Source organism: Heterodontus francisci, chromosome 8 (assembly GCF_036365525.1).
Source record: "Heterodontus francisci isolate sHetFra1 chromosome 8, sHetFra1.hap1, whole genome shotgun sequence".
In the NCBI taxonomy this organism is placed as follows: domain Eukaryota; kingdom Metazoa; phylum Chordata; class Chondrichthyes; order Heterodontiformes; family Heterodontidae; genus Heterodontus; species Heterodontus francisci.
This window is the reverse complement of record NC_090378.1, coordinates 5,707,268-5,726,520: the sequence shown is the minus strand read 5'-3', so window position 1 is coordinate 5,726,520 and position 19,253 is coordinate 5,707,268. Positions and strand designations below refer to the sequence as shown.

Sequence of the window (19,253 nt, the reverse complement as noted above, 5' to 3'; positions counted from 1 at the left end):
CCCTGTCAAGGATCCTCACATCCTTCCTAAAGTGTGGTGACTAGTCCTGGGTGCAATATCTAGCTGGGGCCTAACCAGAGCTTTATAAAGGTGCAGCTTTTTGTACTCAATGTCTCTATTTATGAAGCCCAAGATCCCATATGCTTTATGAACCACTCTCTCAATATGTCCTGCCACCTTCTAAGATCAATGCACATGCACCCCCAGGTCCCTCTGTTCCTGCACACTCTTTAGAGCTGTGCCCTTAAGTTTATATTGCCTATCCCTTCTGCCAAAATGCATCATCTCACTGTATTAAATTCCATCTGCCACTTGTCTGCCCATTCTGCCAGTCTATATATGTCCTGTTGCAGGTGGGTTGTATCATCCTCACTGTCTGCCACTCCTCCAGGTTTGGTATGATCGGCAAATTTTGAAATTCTACATCTGTATTCCAGGATCCAAGTCACTTATATATAACAGAAAAAGCAGTGTTCGCCCTTGGGGAACACCACTGTCTACTATCCTCCAGTTAAATAAAAGCAAAATACTGCAGATGCTGGAAATCTGAAATAAAAACAAGAAATGCTGGAAATACTCAGCAGGTCTGGCAGCATCTGTGGAGAGAGAAACAGAGTTAACGTTTCAGAACTCCAGCTGAAGCTTGGCTACCTGACCCGAATCCGACGTGACCCATTTACATGTGTCGGGTTCTGGCCGGGTCAATATTCTGAGTCCAGCATTCGGGCTCGGCTCGGGTTGGGCTGGACAGTGCTGCTTCTGGGAACTCATGGGATCAGGCTTACCCATGATTCCCCACAACTCCATCTGCAGGAATAACCTGCTGCCCGAACAGATGAACAATATTCGTGTCGGGTCGGGTTGGACGCGAAAAAAATTAAAGGACTCGGGCCTGGGTCAAGTTCGTGTTGGCAGTGGTCGAGTCGAGCCCAGGTCGGGTTTCAATTTTATACCCAAGCAGCCTTTACCTCCAGTCTGAAAAACAACAATATACCACAACTCGCTGTTTTCTGTCCTTTTATCCAATTGGACACTGACCCTCCTATTCCATGAGCCTCAGTGTTTTGCTAATCTGCCTTTTATGTGGTACTTTATTAAAGGCTTTCTTAAAATCCATGTAGACATCATCCACCGTATTCCCTTCATCAACCTGCTCTGTTACTTCATCAGAAAATTCAATTAAATTAGTCAAACATGATCTGCCTTTTACAAATCTCTGCTGGTTCGCCTCAATTAACTCAAACTTCTCCAAGTGTCTGTTGATTTTTTTCTCTGATTATAGTTTCTAAACTGATGTTAAACTAACTGGCTTGTAGTTGCTCAGACTGTCCTTACACCCTTTCTTGAATAAGGGTGTCACATTTGCCACTCTCCAATCCTCTGACACCTCCCCCATATCTAAGGAAGATTGGAAGGTTATGGAAAGCCCGTCCATTATCTCTACCCCCACTTCCTTTAGCAACCTGAAATGCAAACCATCTGGACTAGGTGACTTATTCACCCCAAGCATAGCCAGCCTTTCCAGTACCTCCTCCCTCTCAATTTTTACCCGATCTATTGCCTCTATTCTCTCCACTTCTACCAATATTTTGTCAGCATCCTCTTCCTTAGTAAACACCTGTACAAAGTACTCATTAAGTATTCTAGCTTTGCCCTGTGCCTCTAAGCATATATTACCTTTTTTGTCCCTAATAGGCTCCACTCCTCCTCTTACTACCCGCTTGCTATTTACATGCCAGTAGGAGATTTTTCGGTTCCCTTTAATGTTGACTGCCATTCTATTCTCATATTTACTCTTTGTCAGTCTCATTTTCCTCTTTACCTCCCCTCTAAACGTATTGTATATGGCCTGGTTCTCATGGGAAGAATTCATCTGACATGCATCACACACCCTCTTTTTGTTTCAGCATAATCTCTACCTCCCTCATCATCCAAGAAGCCCTGTTTTTGGTTTCCCTATCTTTCGCCCTTGTTGGAATGTATCTAGTCTGTACCTGAAGCATCTCTTACTTAAAGATAACCCATTGTTCCATTGCAGTTGTTTCTGTTAGTCTTTGGTTTCATTTTATCCTGGCTAGATCTCTTCTGATCACATTGAAATTAGCCCACTTCCAATCTAGCCGTTTTACCTTATATCATTCCTTGCTTTTCTGCATTACGAGTCTAAACCTTAGAATATAATGATCACTCTTACCCAAGTGCCCCTGACAGACACGTGGTCCACTTGGTCCACCTCATTTCCCAGCACCAGATCCAGCAATGTCTCCTTTCTGGTTGGGCTGAGAACATACTGATCAAGTAGGTTCTCCTAAACACATTTCAGAAATTCCTCCCCCTACTTTCCCTTTACCCAAAATATCCCAATCGCTATTTGGGTAATTTGGGTACTATTGAATGGCGCAGCAGGCTCGAGGGGCCAAGTGGCCTACTCCTGTTCCTAATTCATATATTCGTATGTATGTTTGTATGTAATATAAGTCCCCCAATATGACCACTCTATAGTTCTTGCACATCTCTGTTATTTCCCTGTATATTTGCTCCTCTATCTCTCTCACTATTTGGATTCCTATAGAATACCTCCAGTGGTGTGATCAGAGCCTTTTTGCTTTTCAACTCTAACCAAATGGATTCTGTCCTTGCTCCCTGAAGGACATCCCCTCTTTCCAACACTACAATGTCTTCCCTAATCAGTACTGCTACCCCACCTCCCTTTTTTCCTTCTCTATATTTTCTGAATACCTTAGATCCTTGCACATGAATCATCCCAATCCTTGCCATTTTAAGCCACGTTTCTGTTACTGCCACATCATATTCCCATATTGCTATTTGTGCTTGTAGCTCACCAACATTATTTACCACACTTTGTGTATTTACATACATGCATTGTAGTCCTGTCTTTGTATTCCTCATAGTCCTTCTCAGTCTACTCCTATCTAATATGGAACTAGTTTCTTCTCCAATCCTGTCCAACAGTCTCACATTCTGCACCTTATTTCTCTTTTCTACTTCTATATGTTGGTGCCCACCCCCCTGCCAATTTAGTTTAAACCTCCCCAAAACTCTTCCTACAAAGACATTGATCCCCATCCTGTTGAGGTGCAACCTGTCCCTCCTTCTGCTTCAAACCATGCATTGATCATCCCTATCTTCCTGTTTCTACTCTTGCTTGCGCATGGCACTGAGAGTAATCCAGAGACTACTATCTTCAAGATCTACTCTTTAACTTCCTCCCTAGCTCTGGAAAATCTGACGGCAGGACCACAGACCTGCTCTCTCTATGTCATTGGTAACAACATGTACCACAACTTCTGGCTCACTCCCTTCCCCCTGCAGAATATCCTGCACCCTCTGAGAATATTGCGTGCAATTCTGGTTGCCACACTACCAGAAGGACGTGGAGGCTTTGGAGAGGGTACAGAAGAGGTTTACTAGGATGTTGCCTGGTCTGGAGGACATTAGCTATGAGGAGAGGTTGGATAAACTTGGATTGTTTTCACTGGAACGACGGAGGTGGAGGGGCGACATGATAGAGGTTTACAAAGTTATGAGCGGCATGGACAGAGTGGATAGTCAGAAGCTTTTTCCCAGGGTGGAAGAGTCAGTTACTAGGGGACATAGGTTTAAGGTGCGAGGGGCAAAGTTTAGAGGGGATGTGCGAGGCAAGTTCTTTACACAGAGGGTGGTGAGTGCCTGGAACTTGCTGCCGGGGGAGGTGGTGGAAGCAGGTACAATAGCGAAGTTTAAGAGGCATCTTGACAAATACATGAATAGGGGAATAGAGGAATACGGTCCCCGGAAATGCAGAAGGTTTTAGTTTAGGCAGGCATCAAGATCGGCGCAGGCTTGGAGGGCCGAATGGCCTGTTCCTGTGCTGTACTGTTCTTTGTTCTTTGTTCTCTCCATGTTGTCCTATACCCTGGAACCAGGGAGGTAATACACCATGCAGAACTCACCTTAACAGTTACAGAAATACCTATCTGACTCCTTGACTATGCAATATCCTACAACGACTGCGTTTCTACTCTTTGCTGCTCCCTCCTGTGCAGTCCCTTGCCCATTGATGCCATGGTCTGGACTGCATTCCTTTAGGGTTTCATCACTTCCAGCAGTGTCCGATGCTGTGTACCTGTTTGAGAGTGGCACACACCCCGAAGACTCCTGCACCTTCTGCCTCTTAGTCTTCTTGTGCCTTGTAGATGTTGGACAGGCTTTGGAGAGTCGGGAGGTGAGTTACTCACCACAGAATTCCCAGCCTCTAACCTTCTCTTATACCCACGGTATTTATATGGCTGGTTCAGCCAAGTTTCTGGTCAATGGTAACCCCCAGGATGTTGATAGTGGGGGATTCAGCGATGGAAATGCCATTGAATGTCAAGGAGAGATGACTCGGTCAAATGCTTCCTCGATGTCAAGGGCAGTCACTCTCAGCTCATCTCTTGAATTCAGCTCTTTTGTCCATTTTTGGCGAAAGGTTGTAATGAGGTCAGGAGCTGAGTGGCCCTGGCGGAACCCAAACTGAGCATCAATGAGCAGGTTTTTGCTAAGTAAGTGCTGCTTGATAGCACTGTCAATGACACCTTCCATCACTTTACTGATGATCGAAAGCAGACTGATAGGGTGGTAATTGGCCGGGTTGGACTTGTCCTGCTTTTTGTGTACAGGACATACCTGGGCAATTTTCCACATTGCCGGATAGATGCCAGTGTTGTAGCTGTAGTGGAACAACTTGGCTAGGGGCGCGGCTAGTTCTCGAGCACAGGTCTTCGGTACCATTGCAGGAATATTGTCAGGGTCAATAGCCTTTGCAGTATCCAGTGCCTTCAGCCATTTCTTGATATCACACGGGGTGTATTGAATTTGCTGAAGTCTGGCATCTGATGCTGGGGACCTTAGGAGGAGGCTGAGATGGATCATCCACTCGACAATGCTAGCTGAAGATGGTTGTAAGTGCTTCAGCCTTTTCTTTTGCATTCACATGCTATGCTCTGCCATCATTCTGGATGAGGATGTTCGTGGAGCCTCCTCCTCCCGTTTTTTGTTTCATTAGGTTTGTTATGGTAGACACAGAGAAGATGTTTCCACTTATGGGGTTGACCGGAACTTGGCACCATCAATATAAGATAGCCACTAATAAATCCAATAGGGAATTCAGGAGAAGCTTCTTTACCCAGAGAGTGGTGAGAATGTGGAACTCACTACCACAGGGAGTGGTTGAGGTGAATAGTATCGATACATTTAAGGGGAAGCTGGATAAACACATGATGGAGAAAGGAATAGAAGGATATGGTGATAGGGGGAGATGAAGAGGGAGGGAGGAGATTTGAGCATACCATGGATTGAGGACCAGTTGTGATAAATAATAATAAACAAATAAATATATAAAATAAAAAGGTCAGCTCATCAGGCTCACCTGGCTCAGCCGGCCAGCCAAGAGAAAAATACAACCTCCTGTCAAGCATGCAGCACCCTTCAATGTAAACTGAGGGACATCCAAAATGACTGGTGTATCGCACTTGTGGAAAAACTCAACTATACTGGCAACGTAAGAAGTTTCTATGAAGCACTAAAATCTGTCTATGGACCAGCACATCAAACCCAAAACCCCCTGAGGAGCGCCGATGACAAGACCCTACACACCGACAAGGAGTCAGTCCTGGATCGCTGGTCAGAGCACTTTGAAACTCTCTTCAGCACCAAGTGCACAGTGCATGATACTGTCATCAATTGCATCAAACAGCTTGTCAAAGAAGAACTGGATGAGGGCCCAACCCTGGAGGAAACTGTGACCGCCATCAACCAGATGAAGAACAAAGCTCCTGGAGCTTATGGAATTCCACCCGATGCTTTGAAGCATGGTGTCCCTGCCCTATACACCAAGCTCCATGAGTTTTTCAAGGCCTGCTGGGAGCAGAGCAGGATTCCATGGGATCTTCGTGATGTTGTTATCATCACCTTGTACAAAAACAAAGGAGAAAAATCAGACTGCTGCAACTACTGTGGGATCACCCTCTTTTCTATTGCTGGGAAGATCCTGGCTGGAATACTTCTGAACAGGCTTGTGTCTACCATTGCAGAAGAAAACCTCCCAGAGAGCCAGTGTAGTTTCAGAGCAAACAGAGGCACCACAGACATGGTATGTGCACTCAGACAATTACAAGAAAAGTGTTGTGAGCAACACAAAGGCCTGTACGTCATGTTCACAGACCTCACCAAGGTTTTCGACACTGAGCAGAGATGGACTTTGGAAAATCCTGAAACTTGGATGCCCACCCAGGTTCCTGGCCATGGTGAAGCAGTTTCACCAAAATCAGAATGGACAAGTCAAGCAAAACAGCGACCTCTCAAGTCCCTTCTGTATCTCCAATGGTGTGAAGCAGGGACCTGTGCTGGCCCCGACCCTTTTCATCATCTTTTTCAGCATGGTGCTGCAGCAGGCAATGGAAGACCTTAAGGAGGGAGTTTACATATTTTCCGGACTGATGGAGGCCTTTTCAGCCTCAGGCGTTTTCAGGCTCACACAAAGACACAAGAAAAACTCATCCATGAACTTCTTTTCGCCGATGACTGTGTTCTCCTGGCCCACAGTCAGTCAGACCTGCAACGTAGAACAACACAGTTTTCCGAGGTGGCGCAACTCTTCAGACTAAAAATCAGTTTAAAGAAACCGAATCCTGCATCAGTCTGCACCAAAGAGGAATAGAGACCATCAAGCATTGTCACCAAGGGAACTGAGCTGAAAGCTGTAAAGCAATTTACTTATTTGGGGAGCGTCATCTCATTTGATGCCACCATAGACAAGGAAGTGGACAATAGGCTTTCAAAAGCAAACAGAACATTCGGCAGACTGTACAAACACGTTCAAATGAAAGCATCTTACAACTCTAGCTCTGTCGGAGAATCAGTACTGAGGGAGTGCTGCACTGTCAGAGGGGCAGTTTTGAGGGTGTGCTACACTGTCAGAGGGGCAGTACTGAGGGAGTGCTGCACTGTCTGAGGGGCAGTACTGAGGGAGTGCTGCACTGTCAGAGGGGTAGTATTGAGGGAGTGCTGCACTGTCAGAGGGGCAGTATTGAGGGAGTGCTGCACTGTCAGAGGGGCAGTACTGAGGGAGTGCTGCACTGTCAGAGGGGCAGTATTGAGGGAGTGCTGCACTGTCAGGGGCAGTATTGAGGGAGTGCTGCACTGTCAGAGGGGCAGTTTTGAGGGTGTGCTACACTGTCAGAGGGGCAGTACTGAGGGAGTGCTGCACTGTCTGAGGGGCAGTACTGAGGGAGTGCTGCACTGTCAGAGGGGTAGTATTGAGGGAGTGCTGCACTGTCAGAGGGGCAGTATTGAGGGAGTGCTGCACTGTCAGAGGGGCAGTACTGAGGGAGTGCTGCACTGTCAGAGGGGCAGTATTGAGGGAGTGCTGCACTGTCAGGGGCAGTATTGAGGGAGTGCTGCACTGTCAGAGGGGCAGTACTGAGGGAGTGCTGCACTGTCAGAGGGGTAGTACTGAGGGAGTGCTGCACTGTCAGAGGGTCAGTACTGAGGGAGTGCTGGACTGTCGGAGGGGCAGTATTGAGGGAGTGCTGCACTGTCAGAGGGGCAGTATTGAAGGAGTGCTGCACTGTCAGAGAGTCAGTACTGAGGGAATGCTGCACTGTCAGAGGGGCAGTACTGAGGGAGTGCTGCACTGTCAGAGGGGCAGTATTGAGGGAGTGCTGCACTGTCAGAGGGGCAGTACTGAGGGAGTGCTGCACTGTCAGAGGGGTAGTACTGAGGGTGTGTTGCATTGTCGGGGGGGCAGTACTGAGGGAGTGCTGCACTGTCAGAGGGGCAGTTTTGAGTGAGTGCTGCACTGTCAGAGGGTCAGTACTGAGGGAGTGCTGCACTGTCAGAGGGGCAGTACTGAGGGAGTGCTGCACTGTCGGAGGGTCAGTACTGAGGGAGTGCTGCACTGTCAGAGGGGCAGTACTGAGGGAGTGCTGCAATGTCAGAGGGGCAGTACTGAGGGAGTGCTGTACAGTCGGAGGGTCAGTACTGAGGGAGTGCTGCATTGTTGGAGGGTCAGTACTGAGGGAGCACTGCACTGTTGGAGGGCCAGTTCTGAGGGAGCAGTCCACTGTCGGGGGGTCAGTAAAGGGGGGAGTGCTGCATTGTCGAAGGGTCAGTACTGAGGGAATGCTGCACTGTCAGAGGGCCGTATTAAGAGAGCACCACACTGTTGGGGGATCAGTACTAAGGGAGGTTTGCACTGCTGCAGGTGCCATCCTTTGGACAAGACGTTATACCAAGTCCCCATCTCTCCTCTCAAGTGGATGTAAAAGATTCCAAGACACTATTTCAAAGACGAGTGGGAGAGGTGTGGACAATATTTATCTTTCATTTTTAACATTATTAAAAAAGTGGATTTGTTGGCTCGTTATCACATTGCCATGAGTGGGATCTTGCTCTGTGCAAATTGCTGACTTTAAAATTCTCATCCTTGTTTTCAAATCCATCCATACCTCCAACTCTCCCTATCTCTGTAACCTCCTCCAACTCTCCCTATCTCTGTAACCTCCTCCAACTCTCCCGATCTCTGTAACCTCCTCCAACTCTCCCTATCTCTGTAACCTCCTCCAACTCTCCCTATCTCTGTAACCTCCTCCAACTCTCCCTATCTCTGTAACCTCCTCCAACTCTCCCTATCCCTGTAACCTCCTCCAACTCTCCCTATCTCTGTAATCTCCTCCAACTCTCCCGATCTCTGTAACCTCCTCCAACTCTCCCTATCTCTGTAACCTCCTCCAACTCTCCCTATCTCTGTAACCTCCTCCAACTCTCCCTATCTCTGTAACCTCCTCCAACTCTCCCTATCCCTGTAACCTCCTCCAACTCTCCCTATCTCTGTAATCTCCTCCAACTCTCCCGATCTCTGTAATCTCCTCCAACTCTCCCTATCTCTGTAATCTCCTCCAACTCTCCCTATCTCTGTAACCTCCTCCAACGCTCCCTATCTCTGTAATCTCCTCCAACTCTCCCTATCTCTGTAACCTCCTCCAACTCTCCCTATCTCTGTAACCTCCTCCAACTCTCCCTATCTCTGTAACCTCCTCCAACTCTCCCTATCTCTGTAACCTCCTCCAACTCTCCCTATCTCTGTAACCTCCTCCAACTCTCCCTATCTCTGTAACCTCCTCCAACTCTCCCTATCTCTGTAACCTCCTCCAACTCTCCCTATCTCTGTAACCTCCTCCAACTCTCCCTATCTCTGTAATCTCCTCCAACTCTCCCGATCTCTGTAATCTCCTCCAACTCTCCCTATCTCTGTAATCTCCTCCAACTCTCCCTATCTCTGTAACCTCCTCCAACGCTCCCTATCTCTGTAATCTCCTCCAACTCTCCCTATCTCTGTAACCTCCTCCAACTCTCCCTATCTCTGTAACCTCCTCCAACTCTCCCTATCTCTGTAACCTCCTCCAACTCTCCCTATCTCTGTAACCTCCTCCAACTCTCCCTATCTCTGTAACCTCCTCCAACTCTCCCTATCTCTGTAACCTCCTCCAACTCTCCCTATCTCTGTAACCTCCTCCAACTCTCCCTATCTCTGTAACCTCCTCCATCTCCCCCTATCTCTGTAATCTCCTCCATCTCTCCCTATCTCTGTAACCTCCTCCAACTCTCCCTATCTCTGTAACCTCCTCCAACTCTCCCTATCTCTGTAACCTCCTCCAACTCTCCCTATCTCTGTAATCTCCTCCAACTCTCCCTATCTCTGTAACCTCCTCCAACTCTCCCTATCTCTGTAACCTCCTCCAACTCTCCCTATCTCTGTAACCTCCTCCAACTCTCCCTATCTCTGTAACGTCCTCCAACTCTCCCTATCTCTGTAATCTCCTCCAACTCTCCCTATCTCTGTAACCTCCTCCAACTCTCCCTATCTCTGTAACCTCTCCAACTCTCCCTATCTCTGTAACCTCCTCCAACTCTCCCTATCTCTGTAACCACCTCCAACTCTCCCTATCTCTGTAACCTCCTCCAACTCTCCCTATCTCTGTAACCTCCTCCAACTCTCCCTATCTCTGTAACCTCCTCCAACTCTCCCTATCTCTGTAACGTCCTCCAACTCTCCCTATCTCTGTAACCTCCTCCAACTCTCCCTATCTCTGTAACCTCCTCCAACTCTGCCTAACTCTGTAACCTCCTCCAACTCTGCCTAACTCTGTAACCTCCTCCAACTCTCCCTATCTCTGTAACCTCCTCCAACTCTCCCTATCTCTGTAACCTCCTCCAACTCTGCCTAACTCTGTAACCTCCTCCAACTCTCCCTATCTCTGTAACCTCCTCCAACTCTCCCTATCTCTGTAACCTCCTCCAACTCTCCCTATCTCTGTAACCTCCTCCAACTCTCCCTATCTCTGTAACCTCCTCCAACTCTCCCTATCTCTGTAACCTCCTCCAACTCTCCCTATCACTGTAATCTCCTCCAACTCTCCCTATCTCTGTAATCTCCTCCAACTCTCCCTATCTCTGTAACCTCCTCCAACTCTCCCTATCTCTGTAACCTCCTCCAACTCTCCCTATCTCTGTAATCTCCTCCAACTCTCCCCATCTCTGTAACCTCCTCCAACTCTCCCTATCTCTGTAACCTCCTCCAACTCTCCCTATCTCTGTAACCTCCTCCAATTCTCCCTATCTCTGTAATCTCCTCCAACTCTCCCTATCTCTTTAACCTCCTCCAACTCTGCCTAACTCTGTAATCTCCTCCAACTCTCCCTATCTCTGTAATCTCCTCCAACTCTCCCTATCTCTGTAATCTCCTCCAACTCTCCCTATCTCTGTAACCTCCTCCAACTCTCCCTATCTCTGTAATCTCCTCCAATTCTCCCCATCTCTGTAACCTCCTCCAACTCTCCCCATCTCTTTAACCTCCTCCAACTCTGCCTAACTCTGTAACCTCCTCCAACTCTCCCTATCTCTGTAATCTCCTCCAACTCTCCCTATCTCTGTAACCTCCTCCAACTCTCCCTATCTCTGTAACCTCCTCCAACTCTCCCTATCTCTGTAATCTCCTCCAGCCCTGCAACCTTTCGAGATCTCTACACTCCTCCAATTCTGACCTCTTAGGCATGCCTTTATTCCACCATTGGCGGCCGTGCCTTCATCTACCTGGGCCCTAACCTCTGGAATTCCCTCCATAAACCTCTCTACCTCTCTCTCTTAGATGCTGGGAGGATGTTTCCCCTCATGGGAGAATCTAGAACTAGGGATCACAGTTTAAAAATAAGGGGTCTCCCATTTAAGATGGAGATGAGGAGGAATTTCTTCTCTCAAAGGGTCATTAGTCTTTGGAATTCTCTTCCCCAGAGAGCAGTGGAGGCTGGATCATTGAATATTTTCAAGGCTGAGTTTGAAGATTTTGATCTGCAAGGGAGTCGAGGGTTATGGGGGGCAGGCAGGAAAGTGGAGTTAAGGCCACAATCAGATCATCCATGATCTTATTGAATAGGGAGCAGGTTTGGGTGGCTGAATGACCTACACCTGCTCCCATTTCTTATGATCCTCTTTTAAGACACTCCTTAAAACCTTCCTCTTTGGCCAATCTTTGGTCACCTGCCCTAATATCTTCTCATGTGGCTCACTGTCAAATTCTGTTAGTTAATGCTCCTGTGAAGTGGCTTGGGATGGTTTGGTACATTAGAGGAGCTATACAAATACAAGTATCGTGGTTGCTGTGGGTATTTTGAACCATAACTGCACTGCTAAGTGTTTTGCATTCAAATGGACAGACACTGGGCTATATTTTCCAATGGGTAATGTGCAGTTTACGATTACTGTCTGTGCTTGATCTGCATTGTTCCCTGCAGTGTTTTCGACCAGCTTCTAATCTGTTTGCTTTAAACCCAGTGGCTAAGCAACTTGACCAATAATCTGATTTCAAACCCCATTACAGGAAGGTTGAGAATTTGAAGTCAGCCCTTTATAAAAACTGGAAATAAAAAGCTGGTACGAGTACGAGTGACCATGAATCTGTTAGATTGTCTTCGCAACATAACGAGTTCACTAATGTCCTTCCGGGAAGGAAATCAGCCGTCCTTACCCAGTCTGTTTGATATGTAACTCCATTCCCACACCATTGTGGCTGACTGCAGTGGCTCAAGAAGGCCCACCAGCAATAAATGTCAACATTACCAATGATGCCCACATCACGAGAATGAAAGAAAACATATCTCTATTGTAGTCATAGAATCATAGAATGATACAGCACAGAAGGAGTCCATTCGGCCCATCGTGCCTGTGCCAGCTCTTTGAAAGAGCTATCCAATTAGTCCCACTCCCCTTCTCTTTGCCCATAGTCCTGTAAAATTTTCTCCCCTTCAAATATTTATCCAATTCCCTTTTGAAAGTTATTATTGAATCTGCTTCCACCGCCCTTTCAGGCAGCGCGTTCCAGATCACAACAACTCACTGTGTAAAAAAAATGTTTCCTCATGTTTTTATTCAGTTTTCAAATCAACCTTGCCCCAGCCGTCATAAACATAAAGATTCAATATCTCATTTAGTTCAGCTCTGTTTTTTTTAGTAATTATTTAGCTGTATGGGGCAGATGCTGTTCCTTCATTAACGTTCATTGTGAAAAACTATTTATCACTTACCTCGTGAGCATTGCTCTTAATTGGTGATTCTCAACGAGTCGGGTGGTGAAAAATCAGAATTCTTTTTTTGCTTTTCAGGGACAAGGTGATAAGATGTAATAAACACTTTCATAATTTTTCAACATGATTCATATTTACCCATTGTGTGTCTTGCTTGCGGAAGAATTAAGAGAATTACAAAGCATTTGTACTTATCTAGTTTTCCCTTAAATGCATCCAGGCTATTTGCCTCAAATACTTGTGGTAGCGAGTTCCACATTCTCACCACTCTCTCAGGAATGACGTTTCTCCTGAATTAGTGACAATCTCAGGATCATAGAAATTTACTGGAAAAGGAGGCCATTGGTTCCATCAAAAAAGAGCAATGCAGTTTAATCCCACTTTGCAGTTCTTGGTACGTAGCCGCGCAGGTTACGGCACGTGCAGGGCAAATCCACGTTTTCTTTTAAATTCAATGAGGGTTTCTGCCTCGACCACCCTTTCAGGCAAACATGGGAACTAAGGTCCTTAGAACTGGGTATTAATCAAGTGGAGCGCCTCAGAACTGTTTCCAGAGCTTTTTCCATGAATTGATTCTCATGCAGATTACATAAAGGATCACCCAGGCAACAAGAGCCACATTTTAGTCTGGTGAAGCTAGTGACAAGAATGCTTTGTATGTAACTTTTACACATTTATCAGAAAAAACAAGATCAGCATGACATTCTGCGTGCATTTGTCGACCGCATGTTCTTTGCACCAGCCAACACTTCTCACTGATGGCCCATTGGTAATTTTGTAAAGATTGTAACCAGCAACAAATGGCATGACCAATCTTCCCACAAAATACTGAAAATAACAAACATGACCATTCTGACTGATAAAATTAGGTAGTTATTTGGAAATATTGCAAGCTCTTTAATTTTTGATTCATTTCCTGACATTCTCAGACAACCAGCAGTTTACATCTCTTGATTTTGTTAGAAAGAAGCCTCCATTTGGGTTGGTAGATCTGAATTCCATCAAATAATGCAAACAATGAGACAGTTGCTATCATTGCATTAAACAAATAAGTAGGATATATGGGATTTAAACAGGCCACTTGGCCCAACCAGTTCATACTGGCATTTATGCTCCACTCGAGCCTCCTCCTATTTCTCCTCATCTAAATCTATCATCGTAACCCTCTATTTCCTTCTCCCTCATATGCTTGACTAACTTCCTCTTGAATGTATCTCCACTATTCACCTCAACCACTCCCTGTGGTAGCGAGTTCCACATTCTCACCACTCTCTGGGTAAAGAAGTTTCATCTGAATACTCTGTTGGATTTCTTGGTGACTATCTTATACTGATGGCCTCTAGTTATGCTCCTCCCCACAAGAGAAAACATTCTCTCTGTACCCACTCTATCAATACCTTTCATAATTTTAAAGACCTCTATGAGGTCACCCCTCAGCTTTCTACTTTCAAGAGAAAAAAGACCCAACATATTCATCCTTTCTTAATAGGTATACCCACGCATTTCTGGTATCATCCTTACAAATCTTCTCTGTACTTTCTCTAGTGCCTCGATATCCTTTTTATGATATGTTGACCAGAACTGCATACTGTACGCTAAGTGTGGTCTAACCAAGGTTCAATACAGGTTTGGCACAACTTCCCTACTTTTCAATTCTATCTTTCTAGAAATAAAGCCTAGTGTTCGGGTTGTTTTTTTATGGCCTTGCTAACCTGTGGTGCAACTTTTAGTAATTAAATAGTCACTTGGTAGTACAGAACTTGAGTATGGCTGAAAAAAGAGACATGCTGTCGAAGCTTTTTGTCTTGCATTCATCAGGACAGACGCAAGAACGCCAAAATTTCAAAGGGCGCAACAATTTATACTGCATGAGAAAGGGGTGCTGATTGGTTGGCAAGTCGACTCAGATTGGTCGAGGCATTGCCAAGGAGAATGCACCAGGGAACTACTGTCCCCTACGCTTTTGTTTAATTCAATAAAGGTGCGAGGTCTGGAGATATTCCTCAGAACACAATGTTTAACGTAAAATGTGATTCCGCGATTGGACAGCACTTACTGAACAATGCTAAGAATTACACTAATAACCAATTTAAGATTATCAGTCGGGCTCACAATGTGGCTCACTTATACTTGCTAGAAGCTACATATATTCATACACAGGGACCTGTCCTCTGCAGCAAAAGGAACATTTCCAGGCTATCTGTTATTGAACTTCATTTGCCAATTATTTTCCCATTCTGCAAGTTTATTAAGGTTTGTGTAAGGTAGATGGGGAGAAATTGTTCCTACTCGTGAAAGGATCAAGAACGAGAGGGCACAAGTTTAAGGTAATCGGCAAAAGAAGCAATAGTGAAGTGAGGAAAAACTTCTTCACGCAACAAGTGGTTAGGATCTGGAATGCACTGCCAGAGAGTGCAGTGGAGGAAGATTCAATAGAGGTATTCAAAAGGGAATTAGATAGTTACCTGAAAAGGAAGAATATACAGGGTTATCAGGAGAAGGGGGGGGAATGGCACTAGGTGAATTGCTCACTCGGAGAACTGGAACAGACACGATGGGCTGAATGGCCTCCTTCTGTGCTGTAATGATTCTGTGATTACTCCTGTAATTTGTTGCTGTCCTCCTCAGTATTGACTATCCCAGCCACAATTTGGTGTCATCTGCAAATTTAGAAATTGTGTTTTTGATTCCAAAGTTCAAAATATGAATGTAAATTGTGAACAGCAGTGACCCAGCACTGATCCTTATGGAATACCACTTTCCACTTTCTACTACTCTAAATAACTACTCGTTACTCCCACTCTCTGCTTTCTGTTTTGAAGCCAGCTCACAATTCATTCTGCCACTTGTCCCTGACTCTGACTGTATTCATTAGGCTATTTTAGGGCACCTTATCAAAGGCCTTTTGAAAATCTAGATAAGTGGTATCTACTGCATTACCATTGTCTACTTTCTCTGTTACCTCTCAAAAAAAGCAGAAAGGTTGGTCAAGCAAGATTTTCCCTTTTAAAATCCATGCTGACTCTTTGTTATATTTTTCCTTTCTAGATGTTCTATTCTTTCATTTAGTAAGGATTCCATCATTTTTCCTACCACCAATGTTAATCTGACTGGTCTATAATTTCTTGGGCATGTTCTGTCCCTTTCTTAAGTATAGGAATTACATTAGCTGTCCACCAGTCCTCTGGCACGAAATCTTTTTCTAACAAATTATTAAATATGTGTAGTAATCCATCTGCTATCTCTTCCTCAGATTCTTTGAAAATGAATGGATACATTCCATCCGGACCAGGGGCTTTATCCTCATTGAGTTTGATTAGTCTAGTCAATATGTCCCTTTTTTTATTTTAAATGCACGTTTCTCATTACTCATCTCATCATTCAATGTCATGTCTACCTGTTCTACCCTGACTGGTAAATACTGAAGTGAAATAATTATTTAATATTTCTGTCATCTCTCGATCGTTAACTGTGGTATTATTCTGTCTATCCCTTAATAGTTCTATTTCCATCCCAGCCTTCCTTTTTTAATTAATGTGCCTGGAAAATATTTCACTATTTTGTTTTATGTTCCTAGATAAATTAATTTCATGGTTCCTCTTTGCCTTTCTAATTTTTTTTTGGACTTTTTTTTATTCATTCATGGGATGTGGGCGTCGCTGGCAAGGCCAGCATTTATTGCCCATCCCTAATTGCCCTTGAGAAGGTGGTGAGCTGCCTTCTTGAACCACTACAGTCCATGTGGGATAGGTACACCCACAGTGCTGTTAGGAAGGGAGTTCCAGGATTTTGACCCAGCGACAGTGAAGGAACGGTGATATAGTTCCAAGTCAGAATGGTGTGTGGCTTGGAAGGGAACTTGCAGGTGGTGGTGTTCCCATGTATTTGCTGCCCTTGTCCTTCTAGTTGGTAGAGGTCGCGGGTTTGGAAGATGCTGTCTAAGGAGCCTTGGTGAGTTGCTGCAGTGCATCTTGTAGATGGTACACACTGCTGCCACTGTGCGTCGGTGGTGGAGGGAGTGAATGTTTGTGGATGGGGTGCCAATCAAGTGGGCTGCTTTGTCCTGGATGGTGTCGAGCTTCTTGAGTGTTGTTGGAGCTGCACCCATCCAGGCAAATGGAGAGTATTCCATCACACTCCTGCCTTGTGCCTTGTCGATGGTGGACAAGCTTTGGGGAGTCAGGAGGTGAGTGACCCGCCTCAGGATTCCTAGCCTCTGACCTGCTCTTGTAACCACGGTATTTATATGGCTACTCCAGTTCAGTTTCTGGTCTTAAGGTAGCCCCTTATCGCCTTTCCTTCAGCACCGTTCCTATCTCTTTGGATTCTCTCTTATGCATTCCTGTGCTGTCTATGTACTTCACAAATGTCTTTATGTCTTTTTTCATCCATGGAATCTCACTAGTGTTTAGTTTGTTCTTTCCTTTTAGTGGAATATATTTTTCCTGCACTATTTTTCCTGCACTAAACACCATTTTAAATGTTTCCCATTGTTGTTCTACATTGTTGTTTGCCAATATTGTTGCATGTTTATTGGGCAGTCTGCAGCACACTTCAGAATGACCACGAACTTCACCCGTCACTTGTGATTCATTGGCGTTACAATGAGTTGTAAAACACAACAGCACCCATGACTGGGACCAATGCACTCTGATGTATCTGTGCTGCAGGCAAGTCATTCACCTGCTCTATAACTTGGGCTGGATTTTCTGTACCCGCCACCAGGAATGGCGGTGGGTGAAAAAATGGCAGCCTGCACACCGCCATGCCGCCGTGATTTTCCTCACCTGGCCATGCTAATGATCCACTTGGGCCGCTCCACCCCACCCAATCATGTGGAGGGGGCGGGCTCTCCAACGCAGGCAATGGCATCAGATACCTGTGTGCGGGTACCATTTTTAAATGGCAGCCAGCAAATTTACATTTTTAAGATGATACACCCCATACTCTTCTGATCAAAAATCTATCACCCCTTTCCCACCCCCAAATACCAATAAAAATCGTTATTTCCCCTCTTTCCACCCCCCCCCCCCCCCCCCAAACACTTACCTTCCACACTTGACCTTTCTCCCCACAAACTGAACAAATTGCAGAGGTCATCCCTTCCCACCTTCCCCTACACGAATGATGAAAATTTGACTCCCCCCCCCGACTAAAAATCTTAAGATCCCCACTTCCCCACCACTGCAGCACCTGTTTACCCCAGATGGGAAAGTGAATCTGATTGGGCATAGTCAACATGGATTTATGAATGGGAAATCATGTTTGATGAACCTTTTGGAGTTTTTTGAGGATGTTACTAACAGAATTGATAAAGGGGAGTTGCTGGATGTAGTATACTTAAGGCTTTTGATAAAGTCCCCCACAGAAGGTTGGTTCGCAAAATTGAAGCACCTAGGATAGGAGGTAATATACTGGTTTGGATTAAGGATTGGTTAACAGGCAAAAAGCAGAGAGTAGGAATAAACGGGTCATTCTCGCGTTGGCAGGCTGTGACTAGTGGGTACCGCAGGGATCAGTGCTTGGGCCCCAGCTGTTCACAATATATATCAATGACTTGAATGTGGGGACAATTGTAATATTTCCAAGTTTGCGGATGACACAGAGCTAGGTGGGAATGTGTGTTGTGAGGAAGATGCAAAGTGGCTTCAAGGGGATTTGGACAGACCTGGTGAGTGGGTAAGGACATGGCAAATGGAATATAATGTGGAAAAATGTGAGGTTATCCACTTTGGTAGGAGGAATAGATGTGCAGAGTATTTCTTAAATGGTAAGAGGTTAGAAAGTGTAGATGTACAAAGGGACCTGGGTGTCCTTGTCAATAAGTCACTGAAAGCTAACATGCAGATGCAGCAAGCAATTAAGAAGGCTAATGGTATGTTGGCCTTTATCGCAAGAGGATTTGAGTACAGGAGTAGTGAAATCTTGCTTCTATTGTGTAGAACCTTGGTTAGACTGCATCTGGAGTACTGGGTGCAGATTTGGTCACCTTACCTTAGGAAGGATATTATTGCCATAGAGGGAGTGCAATGAAGGTTCACCAGACTTGTTCCTGGGATGGCGGGACTGTGCTATGAAGAGAGATTGGGGAAACTGGGCCTGTATTGTCTAGAGTTTCGAAGAATGAGAGGTGATCTCATTGAAACCTACAAAATACTGAAAGGGATAGACAGGGTAGATGCAGGTCAGACGTTTCCCTGGTTGGGGAATCTAGAACCAGGGGAAATAATTTTAAAATAAGGGGGAAGCCACTTAGGACAGAGATGAGGAAAATTTCTTTACTCAGCGGGTTGTGAATCTTTGGAATTCTCTACCCCAGAGGGCTGTGGAAGCTCAGTCATTGAGTATGTTTAAAGTAGAGATTGACAGATTTCTAAATACAAATGACAGAAAGGGATATGGGGGTAGTGTGGGGAAAAAGACATTGAAGTAGATGATCAGCCATGATCATATTGAATGGGAGGGCAGGCTCGATGGGCTGAATGGCCTACCCCTGTTCCTATGTTCCTAAGGCGTTTGAGTTCGGCTGCCGCTCGGAAGATCACGGCCCAAGGGTAAGATTGGAGTTAATTTTATTCAAATGTATGCATTGTGGTAATTTGAATATTTTAATTTGGGTTCCGTCATCCAGCG

The 19,253-nt window shown here is 45.4% G+C and overlaps 1 protein-coding gene across 6 annotated transcripts in view; it reads left to right on the top strand.

The window, feature by feature from the left end:
• slc44a5b (solute carrier family 44 member 5b) overlaps positions 1 to 19,253 on the top strand; it is a 371,713-nt gene that overhangs the window by 173,453 nt on the left and 179,007 nt on the right. The window lies entirely within an intron of this gene.